This window comes from Strix uralensis, chromosome 23 (genome assembly GCF_047716275.1).
Source record: "Strix uralensis isolate ZFMK-TIS-50842 chromosome 23, bStrUra1, whole genome shotgun sequence".
Classification (NCBI taxonomy): domain Eukaryota; kingdom Metazoa; phylum Chordata; class Aves; order Strigiformes; family Strigidae; genus Strix; species Strix uralensis.
Genome location: NC_133994.1, coordinates 516,638 through 530,953, shown reverse-complemented (window position 1 = coordinate 530,953; position 14,316 = coordinate 516,638). Strand labels below are relative to the sequence as shown.

General features: G+C 51.9%; 1 protein-coding gene across 11 annotated transcripts in view; it reads left to right on the top strand.

Annotated features, from left to right (window-relative positions):
- The window catches only part of CAMTA1 (calmodulin binding transcription activator 1), a 305,462-nt gene that overhangs the window by 43,732 nt on the left and 247,414 nt on the right, over nucleotides 1-14,316 (top strand). The gene's annotated exons all lie outside the window — the stretch shown is intronic.

Sequence of the window (14,316 nt, the reverse complement as noted above, 5' to 3'; positions counted from 1 at the left end):
GGAAGGGGAAGGTGTCGCGGCACCCGCATGTAAATCCTGATGAGAACCGCTGCTACTTTTTCAGCCCAGTCAATCTATTAACTCCGTCTCCCTCGGTCCTCGTGCGTCAGCAGGGCGGTAGGCTGGTGAGAGGCTAAGAAATGACTAACTCGGTGGTTAGATCCACGTGTAAGTTGATGACAAGGGTTTGTGCTCTGGCATGCGCTTTTCCTCCTGGAGACGCGTCGAAGCGAGCAGCCCGGGAACGGTTCTGTCTGCCAGGGCGGCTGGGCTGGGGCCGACCCGCCCCCAGGCCTCCCTCCCTCTGGCAGATCTGACCTTGAGGCGAGGAAAGCTGTCCTTCCAGCTGTCGAGCTTATTTCCCTCCTGTCAAAGACTACAGCTTGCAAGACTTTAGTATCAAACATTTTATTTGCCTTTCTCTTCTCCATTTTTTTTGGACAGATTTTCTTTGTAGCTGGGAATAGCTCTACTATCCGCTAAGCAAGGCTGGGTGCTGGAAGAAGAATTGATATTCTTTAAGGTAGAAATGGAGTGTTCTCATCCAGAAAATATTGCTGCTGCTGCCCGGGTGATGCTGTAGTTCTGACGGTAGTAATAATGAGTAATGTCGTACATCCGTTAACGATGAGAGGCTCCTACCCAATACCAGCCTTCCCCGGACACACGTTTTGTGGTACAGTAACAAGAAAAATCATGTTCTTGGTTCATCCTGCTGCAGTCCCTGCCTGCTCCGTTCTGCCACGTCTGCTCGCTCTGCCTTTCGGGGTTCTGCTGGACGGGTTTCAGCCCTCGCCTCCACACACCCACTTGCCATCAGCCTCGGCCGTTCTTTGCCCTGGAAGAGCAGCCACAGATCTCAGTCATGGTTTCAGAATCTGGTAGCAAGCTGGAGGTGACACGCTGAGCAGCTCTTCCTTTCTCATCGTTTCATGATTGCAGTGAATTTTTAACTTTGAGGAGGAGGGTTTAGTTATTGCCCAGTATGATAATCTGAAAAGGCTTTCCAGCAATGGAGAGGCAATTTTTAATTGCAGTTTTGCACTTGAATTTGCCAAACTAGACGCTCATCTCTGACAGCTTATTTCTGAGTGCTTCGACGTGTTGAAAACAATCAGGACTGTATCACGTCCTCGCAATGTTTCAGTTGTTGACAATGCGAAGTCCGTCTAACGCAGGTTACTGCATTATTGTTCTGTCTGGGGATAAATAAAGGAGACAAATGGTTCCAGTACAGGTCTTTTCCAAAGCTTCTAGGTTTAAAACTTTTTAAGTCATAACCGAAAATCCACAAAATACTTGTATTTCTTCCCTGCTCTCTAGATGTGTGCACATCTACCTTGACGCAGGTTGCAGTTCGGTCTGGAAACATAAGGTTTGTGCCAGGACCTAAACCAGCAGGTCTCTGGTGAAGGTGTTTCCGTGCGCAGGCCGTGCCGGACGCCAGCTCACGGTGCGCCCGACTCCCAGATTTTGTGCTGCTTTTTCCCTTTGCACGCCCCGTGGCTGCACAGACGATCCCCCGCCATGACCAGAGTGGCGGGAGCCCGCCCGCTGCCTCGACCACGGCAGAGGGGCACTCGGTGCTTTTGTCTCTTGGCTCTCAACTTCATCAAGGAGCTTTTTCCCGACGGGATGGTTATGCACTCCAGTGGCAGGTAGCAACGTGCGGCTGCAGACCGGGTATGGAAGGAACTTGCCTTGTTGGGTGGAGGCAAAGGTAAACGAGGGAACATCGCCCCTCCCACGATCACTCTTACCTCACTTTAAGCATCTGAAATACTGGGTAGTTGTGTGTCTGTGCACCTCACCTAATAGTCATGTTAGATTTTAAAAAAAATCTTATTGATTTGGGAAGCAAAAAACTTGCTTCGTTCCTACAGAAGCATCATCTATTAAGGTCCTAAAGAGGCGTCATCTATTAAGATTAATTAAGTTGGTGTGAGATGCTTCAAAAGTGAATAATGCCACATAAACATTCTTACTGCACGTGCACTTATTGCACAAGTGAATCGATCTGTGTGCACTCTGCAGCTCTTGTATGGTGAGACACGTTAAATTACTACGTAACCTAAAGGTCAATCAATAATTCAGATTCGAGATCTATTCTTTTTTACAGCATTCTTGCAAAAAGTGGGAAGGTGTATGATATCTGGGATTCCTGTATCTCAGTATCGCTCTGAATGCTGTAAATCAGCAGTGTAAGTAACGTGAACTTTTTTAAACTTTAATGTTTAGTAATGTAATAATTATAAACTCTTTCAAGTCTTCCTCCTCTTAGAAATTAGCGAACTGTCTGGTTTTCATTGTGGTGGCAAAGCGTTGCTTAAAACTGCTGTAGCGTATGATAAAAATGCTTTCGAGGATCTGAATTAAAATGTAGCATCACCACAAAAACCCAAGTATTGAAACATAAGTGATTCCAAAATAACGTGCTGCTCAGTGGAGATTTCTCTAGTTTTGAGAGCAGGTTCTTAAACATCAGCATGCCCTGTTTGGGCAGGAATTGCAAACCCCAGTGAAATAGCCGAGGTGGTGTTTTTACTTGTCAGTAGTGACGACAGGAAAATCTGCTTTAACCATTTTTTTTTTTTTTTTAAATTTTAAATTACCTGCCATTACTTTGTGAATCAGTAAGTTACAGACGAAGACGTTGGGTGGTTTCGGGTGGTGCCTGCCGAGTGGAGGAGGGCCGTGGTGTGGGTGCTGGCCATGGCCCGTCCCTTGGGCTGGGCTGGGGCTGGGGCTGGTGGCCACGGTGCCTTCAGCATCGCCCCGTGACCCCGGCCCCGCTCCATGACCGGGGACGTGGTGGTGCAGGCGGGACAGCCTGGTGCGCTCGGTGAAGGCGGCTCGTCCTGCCTGTCCCTGCCGGCGTCGCCGGAGGAGGAGGAGGAGGATTTCCTTCGCGCGCCCCATTTCTAGCTGCCCCCGTCTCTGTACGGACGCGGAATCCCCACAGGAGGGTGCTGTGAAGGCATTTAATGTGCAGATTTTGCAGGGAAGATCAGAGTTTTGAGGAAACGGCGATTATAGGGAAGCCAATGCTGCGTCGTTCCGGCAAGGGCAGCGCGTGAGATGTCCCCTGGCAGGGACGCGGGCAGAGGCCCGGCCTTGGCACTGGCTCGCTGCCTCCCCGCTGCCCATGAAGGTGTCGGGGCTGCGGGTGACCACCGCGAGGAAGCCGACCCGCAGAGCGTCCCGGGGCCGTTACCCACCTCCCGCTCACAGAGGGAGCCGGGACCCTTCCATGGCCAACAGGCCGCGTGGCTTCTCGCCGGCGAGCCTTGGAGCCGCTCATCCGCTTTCCCGTCTGTACATGGAATATTTCATCCGCATAAGTTCTGCCCTAAAAGACTTTGTAAATTAGACCGTGTCGCTCAGTGTGATCAGAAAGGCTAATGAAAAGTAACAGAGATAGCTTTCTTTAGTTCTCAGCTGTAAAACTTTTCTTCCAAATATTTTATATAAAAGGGGTTATTCCTTTGGTACAGTGTATACTCGTGGCCAAATACTTTTATTTGACAAGGCCAGTTAAACAGCATTTCCCACATGCTGCTTTCTACAGCTGGGGTGCTGCTTCAGACAGAAGTTAAGTCTGATCATTTAAAAAAAACCCCCAAAACCAAAAATCCCCAGCCCGGGGGAGCTGTGGCCTGTGTCCTTTGCCTCATGCTTCTACTCTGCCCCCCACCCTGCTTCCTTCTAGTGCTTTTCACTTTTTTTTTTAAATTTAAATAAACTTTTTAAACCAAGGATTATAACTAAAATAGAGACTTATCTTTGCGATGACCTCTAAAACACGTGGGGGGATTAAATCTAATTCTGCTCTACGGAATATGGGTGCTCTGATTCCTTCTTTTAATGGTAATGAGATAAACTGATTAGAGCTGTATTATTGGGGGTTTTTTAAATCTACTAGTCATTAAGAATACATCACTCTTAAACTGGGTGACTGGGGTCCGTGTGTGAGTCCCTGGGGGGGGTTCACCGCTGGCCGGGTGGGCATCACCCCTTGTGCTTGTTCTGTACCAGATTTGGGATATCGGATGTTGGATGGAGGCTGCTCAGCAGAGAGGGTGCTTTGTGTTATCCTGCATTTTTGGCACTTGTCAGGTTGCATCTCCTGAATCCTTTGCTGGGAAGGATCATCATCTGGTAAACACCGTGGAAGGGCAGTGCCCGGCAGCAGCGCTGGGGCTGAAACGGAGCCACTCTTGTATCTGTCTGCGTGTCGAATTGGCCGCAGGTTATTGCACATAGACTTGGATTCTGGCTTTGTAAAGTGAGACTTTCTGCTTCCCGCAGGAACTCTGGCCTAGCAGTAACCAGCCGTAGTGTTGGTAGTTCCCAGCAGTGTCTGTTTGGATGCTAGAAAATCAGAGCATCAATTCTTAGGCCGATCTGCTGTGTCATGCGCGTCACCTCTGTGACCTCTAACTGCCCTTACTTCACACAGCTGCCCTTAAACAGTCAGTAACACCCTTACCTATTCTGTAGGGTCTTTTCCTCCTGCCTTCTCAAATGAAAAATAAACAAAAGAGCTTAAGCACACAAGGTGCTAAATAGAATAATAAGCTGTGAAAATATTTTATGGGGAAATCTGGGGCAAGATCTGTCTGCTGAAGCAAGCCTGTTAGACTTGGCAGCAGAAAGGCTTTGGGAGAGAGAATTGAAAGATTTTTTCAAATGTATGTGTTGGGTTTTTTCCCCCCCTTCCTGAGTAGTTTTAAGAAATCCCTCCCTCCTTAAATTGATTACCTCTCAGCGTCAGAGCGCCTTGGCTTTAGCTGCTCGCTAAGCTGCTCCTGTGCTGATTTGACTGCTTTTCTGTTAAATGTAAAACAGTTTTTAATCTCCTCATTTAGATGTTTTAATAGAAAGTAAATGTTTAACTTGCTTTGCTGTGGCATCCAAATCTTTAATCCATGGGAACATTTATAATGAAACGAAAACGTGCTTTTGTTTAAACCAGGCGCCCGCAGCCATCCGAGGGCTGTCGAGTCGCGGCAGGTTCTGCAGTGGGAGTTGTGCAGACGCGTTTTCACCCTCCGAGAGACGGGGAGTGGCCGCTGGTGCCACCTGCCCTGAGCTGGAGCTGGTGCCGAGGTGCTGGCGTCAGGGAAAGCGAATAACCAGCCCCAAGCTGACTGGTGGGTTTCCGGGAAGGTGGCGGGGAGAGCGGCGAGAACCTTCCTCGGGGTGGTTTGCAGCTCTGGGGAATGGGGAGGGGTCTGTAAACATGCTGTGAATTAAGTGTTTATGATTACCGCCTGCAAGTTCAGTCACAGGTTTTTCTGGAGGTTTGCATTTGGAGATTACACGTGTGCTCTGGTGGTGTTACAGTTGTTGCTGCTCTAGGGAATGAGCTGAAGCAGTGCGCTTGCTCAGGAAACTGAAAAGCAGGCCTGCAGCAGATTTGGTTCCTGTTACACAGAAGGGGGTTTCCACTCTTCTATAGCCACTTTGTTTTTTTATTTATGCTTAAATTTAATTTTATTTTTTTAAAAAAAGGCATTTACTGCTCCAAGACACAAGTACTGCTGGCAGAGTAACAGGCCAAACTCAGAATTTATTGAGGGGGGAAGCACCGAGTGACTATGGATGGAAACCATCGCAGGTGCAAAAGCAGCCGCCTGTGCCCGCCTCGGTGGCGAGGGCAGGAATGGCGGTTATTTATCCCTTCAGATGCATTATCGGACTCAAATAAAAATCAGGATTTTTTCAGGCTGAAAGCACAGTAAGTCCTGGAAGACCGAGAGCACTGCCGAAGCTCTTACCTGTGTGTTTCCGACCAGCCCGGGCTGTCGGGAGGGAGATGCTGTTCAGGGCAGCTGGATTCCGAGAGGCACCTACAAATACTCCATAAACACAGTTCCTGCCATCTTAAAGAGAACTGCGGTAACGTAGGTTTGTCTGGAGAAATAAAATGCTCTAATTTTCAGGTTTGCATTGTTGGTTGTCAAGCTCTTAATTATCTAAGTGCTGGCGTTACAAATAGCCGGGTGTGTCGGGCGAGCCCCCGTCACGCCGAGTGGCCGGCGCGCGGCAGGGAAACCCGGGAGCACCGTTCTCCACCAGGGTTTCAGCTTCTCCCCCCGCGCTCGGTGCTGGCGCCGGCCCGAGCCCGCGGATGGTGCCCGTCCCCGCGGAGCCCCACACCGGGGCTGGCGACCCTGGGGACAGGAACATCCCGCAGCACCCCAATTTGTACCTGGTCTGTGCGTTGTCTGGGCTGCCTGTGGAAGCCAGAGAGAAGAAAGCTTTTGGCAAAATAATAAATCTACTTTAAAACAATATAGTTTACTCCTTGCAAGAGTGGATATTGGGATTAAGCACTTCATTTGGAAAAATATAAACTCAGTATTTCAACTTTTCGAATGAGTTCCTGCGCAAGAGCTTGCCACATTTGGCTTTATTTCATAGGTATTTGTTACCGTGCTTATCTTCCTGGGGAGAAAAGGGAGCTTATTCCTGCCCTTTGCAGGGCTTGCACGGAGTCGTTGCCTTTGCAGCGTCCACGGGTCAGTGTTAACATCTTCCTTCCCGTGGATGGACTCGTGTCAGAAGCTGTTGCTGCCCAGCCCAGGGTCCCTGTGCTGCCGACAAAGGGATCCAGAGGAGGCACCTTTTTTTAGCATCTGTGGAAAGTCCTGGCCCAGTCTGGGAAAAGGGGGGAAGCAATAAACTGGACATTTTGTCGCGGTACAGTTCACCTAACAGTTTGCAGTGTTTTTCCCAATAATGGAAAAAAGAAAATCCATTTCTTCAGAGGAGGGATACAGCGGGAGGATCACTGAGGCTTCAGCTTCTGCAGATAAAGTTCCAGGGCTCTGAAAAAACCCCACCCCGAAATAGCGAACGGCCCTTCGGGGTGACTGCGGCACGCGAGGAGCCGGAGTGTCCGGGCTGGTTTTATTTCCCACATGGGTCCACCCAGACACAAATACCTGCTGTTGTTACCCTTGCTGGTTTGGTTTTCTTTGATAAAGGGAGTTGGGGGAGAAGTTTGGAAAGGTCTTTTTTTCCCGGCTCTTTGTTAACTGCCAAGTTGATGGGCAGAAATCCCTTTTTGACCTTGAATGAAATGACAGGTCGCTGTAGGCTGCCGCTCACAGAGCAAAAGCAGCCGGTTCCGCTGGGGCCTTGTCCTGCCCCGAGAGAGAAGTGGGGGCTGGAGTTAGGGCAGGGTGCGGGGCCAGGTCCCTGCCCGGGAGCTGCCTCCTGCCAGCGACAGGCGCTTTGAGTTGATGCGCTCGGCTGAAGGCGGGTGGGACTCGGTGATCGGTTCAAATGGAGGAGCCCAGCAAAGGCACCGGGAGATTTTTCTCCATCTTTCTTCTGTTTCTTTGGTTTGTGGCAGAGACCCGAAGTTTCATTTTTCAAAATTGGTAGAAAACTGCAGCATTTCAAGGAAATCCATTTGGCCGGGTGGCGGTGGCCCCCGTGGCAGGGCTGGACGGGCCCTGTCTCACTTCCGCCGGGAGCTCTGGGCCGAGGTCTGTGGTGTCCGTACGCTCACGGGCTGGCGTGGCCTCACAGGCGGGTGCCCCTGGAAAACGGTGTCACGCCGAGGTCCCAGCAGCGTCTCCAGCGACGAACTCGCTGTTTTCCATGAGCTGAGTTACGAGCGGTTTGCATCCATCCGCAGGAAAACAGAGCTGCTCCTTCACCGCGCGCCGGATTTACCAGTTGGATTTACAGCTTATTAATTTAAATGTTTAATTTGCTGAGTTGCAGTTGTTCTAATTAAATTAATTTGCAAATTCTGTCTGTTTGCCTTTTTCCCTTGACTTTGTTTCCTCTTTGACCAAATCCTAATATCCCTAATTGGCCGCAGGCGCACCGAGATGCCGTAAAATCACGGACGGTCGAGGAGAGCGGAGCCGGCGCCGCGCTGGGGGGATTGCGGAGCGGTGGGGAGCGTCGGCGGGGGTGTTTGCGTTCCCCGTGGCCTGTAGGAGCGGATTGAAGCGCTGCGTCGGACAGATGTATCACCAAAATAATAAAAGTATTATGAAAGCAATTGGGTGTAAGTTACCCGCTTGGCGCGTTAGAGGCAGCTCCTCCCCCATGCAAGGCCAAGCGACTCTGAATTCATCCCCTGGGATTTGGCGTTAAAACGTGTTCGCTGCCAGCTGACAAAAGAGTCAAGCTCGGATTTATTACACCGGCACCTGCAGTAAAAAATGACAGATGATGAAAATGTATTTAATTATCATTCAGCGCCACATCTCTGTCTGCTCCAGTCTTGGTGCTGCAGCTGTTGGCACGCACTTTATTTTAAAGTCAATGTGCTTATCTGGAGAAGAGCCCGATCTCCCCGAGTAAATTGGCTGGGGGGAGCGGGGAGCCGGCGAGCTCCTCCGAGGCGCAGCTGAGCAAACGCAGATTTGCGCTACGCTCCCCTGCCTTCCCTGCCTCATCCGCTGGACTTCCCGGCAACTTCCCGCTCCGTAAGGAAACGCGCCTTCTCCAGGCCCAAATTAACAGTTCCCCGGAGGCACTGGGCAGCCCCGGAGCAGGGCGAGCTGCCTCCAGCTCCCCGTCGCCCTGCGATGGTGGGGCACAGGTGGCAGCGCCCGTTACAGTGCACAGGCAACTGGAATTAAACAACCATGCGGCAGTAATTGGCTACAGTTGTTGCGGGGGGAGACGCGTCTCAAAGGCGACTGCAGTTTGCAGCAAGGTCAGGGGAGACAAAACACGCCGTTACTGCAGCAGAGACACTGATAAGTCCCATTTCCCAGCAACAGTCCCTTCAGCGTTAACTTTTTCTGGTGTAACACAAAGCTGCGTGGCACTGGGGAGCTTTAGCGGGCGTCGTGTGCGCAGAGTTAAATATACGTGCACGTCCCTCCGTCCTCTGTACACGGGTACTTGGCCCGTGTGGTGGGAGGCTGCCCAGGTGCTGCTCCCCAGCTGATCCCAGCCCGGGGTGCCCCGGCCTCTCCCAGCTGTGGTCAGTGAGAGCTGACGAGGCTGCTGGGGCAGCTGGGACCAGCCCAGCTCCTGCCCCGGGGCTGAGCTCACTTTGCCAGAGCATTGCTGTGGTGCAGAGCTCAGTGGTCCTGTGCACCCCTCGGCCCCCCACCATCGCCCCTGTGGCTCCCTGGATGCCGGTGAGTGCTCCTGCTCGGGCAAGCCTGCGGGCTGCCTGTGGTTGTGGCTCTTTCGGGGTAAAAAAAGGCATTTCAGAGGGTGAGCTGGGCTGCCTGTTGGCTGGTGCTGGGCTGCAGGCTCTGCTGTAGGACACTGGTCGCTGCTGGGGGTGCCAGCACGTGGGGAGTGGTGCTGTGCTGTGACCCCCTGGGGTGTCTGTGGACATTACCAAGGTAGAAAACATTTTCTATTACCAGGAGCCCAGGAACACATCACAGATGCATAATTCCCTGCTGCTGTCTGCAGCCTGTGGTGCTTTCCCCAAAGTCCTTCAAAAAAAACCACCAGCAAATTTGGGTTTTAACTGGGGCGGGTGTGTTTAAAAGGGAGCTCCCGGGTGAGGGATCCTCCATCCTCTGGCATCCTCCTCCTTGCCTCTGCGTCCCCGCGGCTCAGCGGGGGCTGCTCCCGCGGGCTGAGGATTTGGGGTTGCTGAGCAGTGGTGTCCTTCACGCCTTCAGGCTTTATAAGAGGAAAAGTTGCTGTCAGGGCTTTGTTATCACTTATGTGTTGCCTGTGTTCACCAAACCGCTCAGGGAAAAAGATTTCTTGGGAGAATTAAAACATCTGATCCTTGGTGGCTTCTGAATAACAGCCTGGGCCAGGAGCTTTTCGGATGTGAACTTGGGCAGCTTTGCAGCACGTGTAGGAAACAACCGATGAGTAGAGGCGGTCAAAGGAAATGGCCAGAAATTATTGAAAAAATCTGATTTTTCGCAAAGCTTAAGAGGAGAAATTGAAGTATTTTGATCTTGCTAAAATGCTTTTGACATTGGAGCACTTTCTTTGCTTTTAATAATGATTTTTAAAAATATTAAGTTGAAAGCAAGAGCCAGAAGCGATCTGGAAGAGGAGGGTTTTCTTAAATGCCCTGTCACAGGGTGTTCTCGCTTTTGTGTGTGGGATGGGGAGACATCTGCTTTTGGGGGAGATTTCGCCTGGCAGGAGCATCCCATGCACCAGAACTCATACTTTTTTGGTGGATGCAGAGGTTTCTCCCCAGTGTTTTGGCCAGAGGAGCCGGGCAGGCGTGTGGGGCTGTGCTGGGTGGGCGCTGCTCCCCGTTAACCACAATAAAACCCAAATTCAAAAGTGGAGCAATCAGCTGAAAAACGGGGGCTTTTAAGAAATCTTCAGAGCTCGTGGCATTGACATTGTGGCTTCTTCAGAGTTGGGGAGGCCAGGGCCGGGGCCAGGTGCGGGGCATCGCTCTCCTGCAAGCCCCTGACCGGGAGCGGGGAGCCGGGTTGGGGAAGTTTCAGAGCGAGGAGTGAAATGAAGCGGTTTTTAGTATTCATGAAAAATGCTCGTGACAGCCTTACCCCAAGTAATGAGAAGCCACCTGCAGTTCGGAGCAGTACTTGATAATGCTGTAATTAGATTGGAGATGCAAAAAAGCTCATTAAAATTAAATAACATATTTGTCACTGTTTTAAGAGGTGCAGATTGCCTCGAACCATGCTGGTCTCTTGACCTTGAGTATTTTGGCATAGTCCTCGCTGTCGAGAGCACGAAAATAAGGTTGGAGCATCCCTTGGGCGGTTTTGTGGTGGGGGTTTTTGGCACAAGGTTCATAGAATAGAATCCCAGACTGGTTTGGGTTGGAAGGGACCTTAAAGCCCATCTAGTCCCACCCCCCTGCCCCGGGCAGGGACACCCTCCACTAGCCCAGGTTGCCCAAAGCCCCATCCAACCTGGCCTTGAACCCTTCCAGGGAGGGGGCAGCCACAGTGTCTCTGGGCAGCCTGTGCCAGGGCCTCCCCACCCTGAGCTGGACACAGGTGGGTCTGACGAGAGCAGAGTAGAGGGGGGATATCAGAGGTTGCAGCGCTCACCTTCCCCTGGTCGCGTTGTTCGGCACTGGCTCGTTTTCGCTGCCCTTGTTGAAGGGGGCCGTGGCGCGGTGGGACGGATCCGGCCCCGCAGTTTACAAACGGGGACGTGGATGCAACGGGCGGGCGCTCTCGGGAGCAGCGGTCCTGCCTGGCTCCACGCGAGGCACGGGTCTGCTCCGCTCTCCCCCCGTATCTTCGGGGGTTTCTTGCCTTGCGGTCGGGATCCTGCCCCTCGTTAGGTGAGAAGGCGCCTTCCCGTCTCCCTTTTGCTGTCAAATGTGCAAAGAGCTCCCAGGGTTTCCTGGAGTTTGGGGTAACTTTTCCAACTGCTGCCTGCTGATGGTGTTCGGGCACGCGGCGGTGCATCTCCCTCGCCTCTCCCACGCCGTGTCGGGAAAACGGCTGAGACCTGCCGGGAGGAGCCGGTGCTGGAGACCCCGCAGGGCCAGACCGCGACTCCCCAGAAATCCCGAGGGGTAGCGGGGAGCGACGCGGACCCAGCTGAAACACCGCGAGCTGGAGGGATGGGGGGCAGCCTGCGAGAAGATGGGGGAATCGCTCAGTACAGGGGCTTTTCCTCCTTGCAAGCACAAATTGCAAATGCAAGTACACTCGGATTGTGAATGTGTGCAGTGCAGAAGCGCAGACTCTTCCACAGGCATTTGTCTCTATCTCTTCAGTTTCTGATGAAATACAGTAAAACGTGTTTTAAATCCCCTTCCTCCCTCCTGCCTGAAAAGGAACATGCAAAGCCATAACGGCGTCTGTTAACAAGACTGTAATTTTCCAAAATTAATTTTTAATGACTAATTTGTCTTGTTTTCAGATGTTTTATACAACACCTATTGTTTAAACCCCATTTCTTTCTCCACAATGTCACCATGAAGGAGACCAGCGCTGGTTCAGGATCTCGGGCTCCTGTCGCTGGCTGTGCACTCGCCTGGGGAGGGCTGCTCCCCCACAAGGGCTGCACCCGCCAAGGAAGGGGGGCTCTGGGAAGGGCAGAGGTCACTCTTCACAGAAGGGATTTCCCTTTTTTCCACCCCGAAATGGGGCTGCTGCCAAACAGACTGTTCCCCTCGCTCAGGGTCCCTCCCTCCTCGCTGCTGCGGCCACGTGCTGCCCTTCACCTCCAGAAACGTCAGCCAGGGGCTTCTCTTGCAGTAGCTTTTATGCACAGACAAGAGAGTGAAAAACAAAAAGTGGGTTTTTCTTCCTCCTCCTCGCTCGTTGTGAGTAATTACACGTAGGTGTCTTGGAGTGGGAGTGTTTACAGAGACTCTGTATTTTCGGAGGGTGGGGATTTTCCCTTTGTGGCACTGGCACTGTGAACAGCACCGAAGGCACTGTGTCTGCTTGGCCCGAAGCCTGAAGCCTCTTTTTAAGCTGGGGGGGTTGGTTGGTTTGTTTTCTTGTTTGGAAATCGGGGGAGAGGCAGGAAAGGCGAGTGTCCCCGAGCTTTGAGGAAGGAGCATCCTTGCAGGCTTGTTGCCCATCGCTGTCTCCGCAGGAGGGGAGTTCATAGCGTGACTTGTGGCGCCTTACAGAGAAACATCATTTTTTTAATAATACTGTTTTTCCCTGCTTGGGGATGATCTTCGAAGGGCTCAGAATTGGGTGCTAGCCGTGTGTGCTGCTTCGCAGCTGGGCACGCTGCTTGGTTTCGCTTATTGCCGGTCATGTCAATGTTTTCTTTTATATTCCTGGCACCAAAGGGGAATCTTTTCAGAGCTTGTTCTGACTAATGGTGATGAAAGGGCAAAAATTCATTATTAGAGAGAAATAGCTGATGCTAGGCTGGTGTTCCCCAGGTAGATGAGTAAATACTGTCGAAGTTGTATAGTGCTATTTCTTCTGCAAAACCTTGCTGGTGGCAGACCCCGCTCATGCTGGGTGGGCTGAGCTGCCAGACCCGCACAGCCCCGGGTGTTTGGAAACCCCGTTCCCCACGCAGCAGCCCTGTGTCTGCCACGGCCTGCGCCAAGGGCCTCCCCCCGCCCGGCACCCACCAGCTCCTCTGGGGAGAGGCAGCTGCGTGGGGGTCCCCAAAACCAGTATGGGAGCCCACGATGGGCAGACAGAGCTGAACCGTAAAAAAATAAGGTGTTTTTGCAGGCACATGCTGAGATCAGACCCATCTGCCTTCCTGCTCAGGCTGGGTACTTGATTATTTGCAGAATAATCCTTGTGCATCACCCAGGCAAGGGAGATGCGAGCGAACGGGTCTCACTGTCGGTGACGAGTATTTCCTGACAAAACAGAAAGCGCGATTCCCGTTGTGCTCGGAGTGGAGCAAAGGGCTGTCTCTCTGCCTCGCTCGGGCTCCCAGTCAGGTCCACGTGGGTCCTTTCGGCAAATTTCCGGCAGCTTCAGAGGAAAAGAAACTCCCCCAAAAAACATTCAGCTTATGTGGTTATACTGAGGAATCTGCTGGCAGAGTAAACCCTGAGCAAACATCCTCAATTTGCTGCCTCCTGAAATGGAGCAGCTTTTAGAGTTTCAAGCCACAATCTGTATTCAAATGAAGGTCATTTGAAAGGTGTAACATAGTAAACAGCCATTATTTCATTTTGATAGTGGTACTAAAATTATAGTGTTGGTTGAATTATTTTAGTATAGGACCATTACCATCTCCCTAAAACACTTACAGGGATTTTTATATCTGTGCTGCAGTCCTGAAATTAGAGGAAAATTAAAAATCACATGGCTGTGGTAGGAAGTAATTTTTTTGTGAGCGTGCCTTCGTTTTATCGTGCATTCTCTTTCCCTCGCTTCTCTGCCAGAAGAGAGATGCACATCTTCTGTTGGGGGCTGCCGCTGACAGATTGCTGCTGCTGCCGGTCCTCTCCCATCCATGGCCCAGAGCCGGCCCTGCTCCACCTCCTCGTGGAGCACCTTTGTGGTGCTCGTGGCTTGAGAATTACACGTTTGAGAATCGGCGACGCCTCAGCAGCAATCAGGCTTCATGGGAAAAGACATTGTGCAAAAAACAGATGGGAAAAAGGATGGTGAAATGCTGCAGGGTGGCTTTCGGGAGCTCCTGCAGGAGCCTGTGATGTTCCGAGCCACCTGCTCCAGGGGTGGAAGCATCTTGCTGGTGCCTCCAACCGCACAACGTTTTCCTGGTGCCCCCAACCCGTCTGCGGCGCCGAGCGTTGCTGTGTCGCGACAGAGGTGGTTCGGTGTTGCTGACCCTCTCCTGCTCCCTGCGGCAGCGCTGGGGCTGCAGCGCCCGTGGTCCCGGGGCTGCCTCTGCCAGGACAGGGGGTTTCCTGGCTCGGAGGGGTGAGACTTTGTGTTCAGGTTGTGTGTCCAGCCC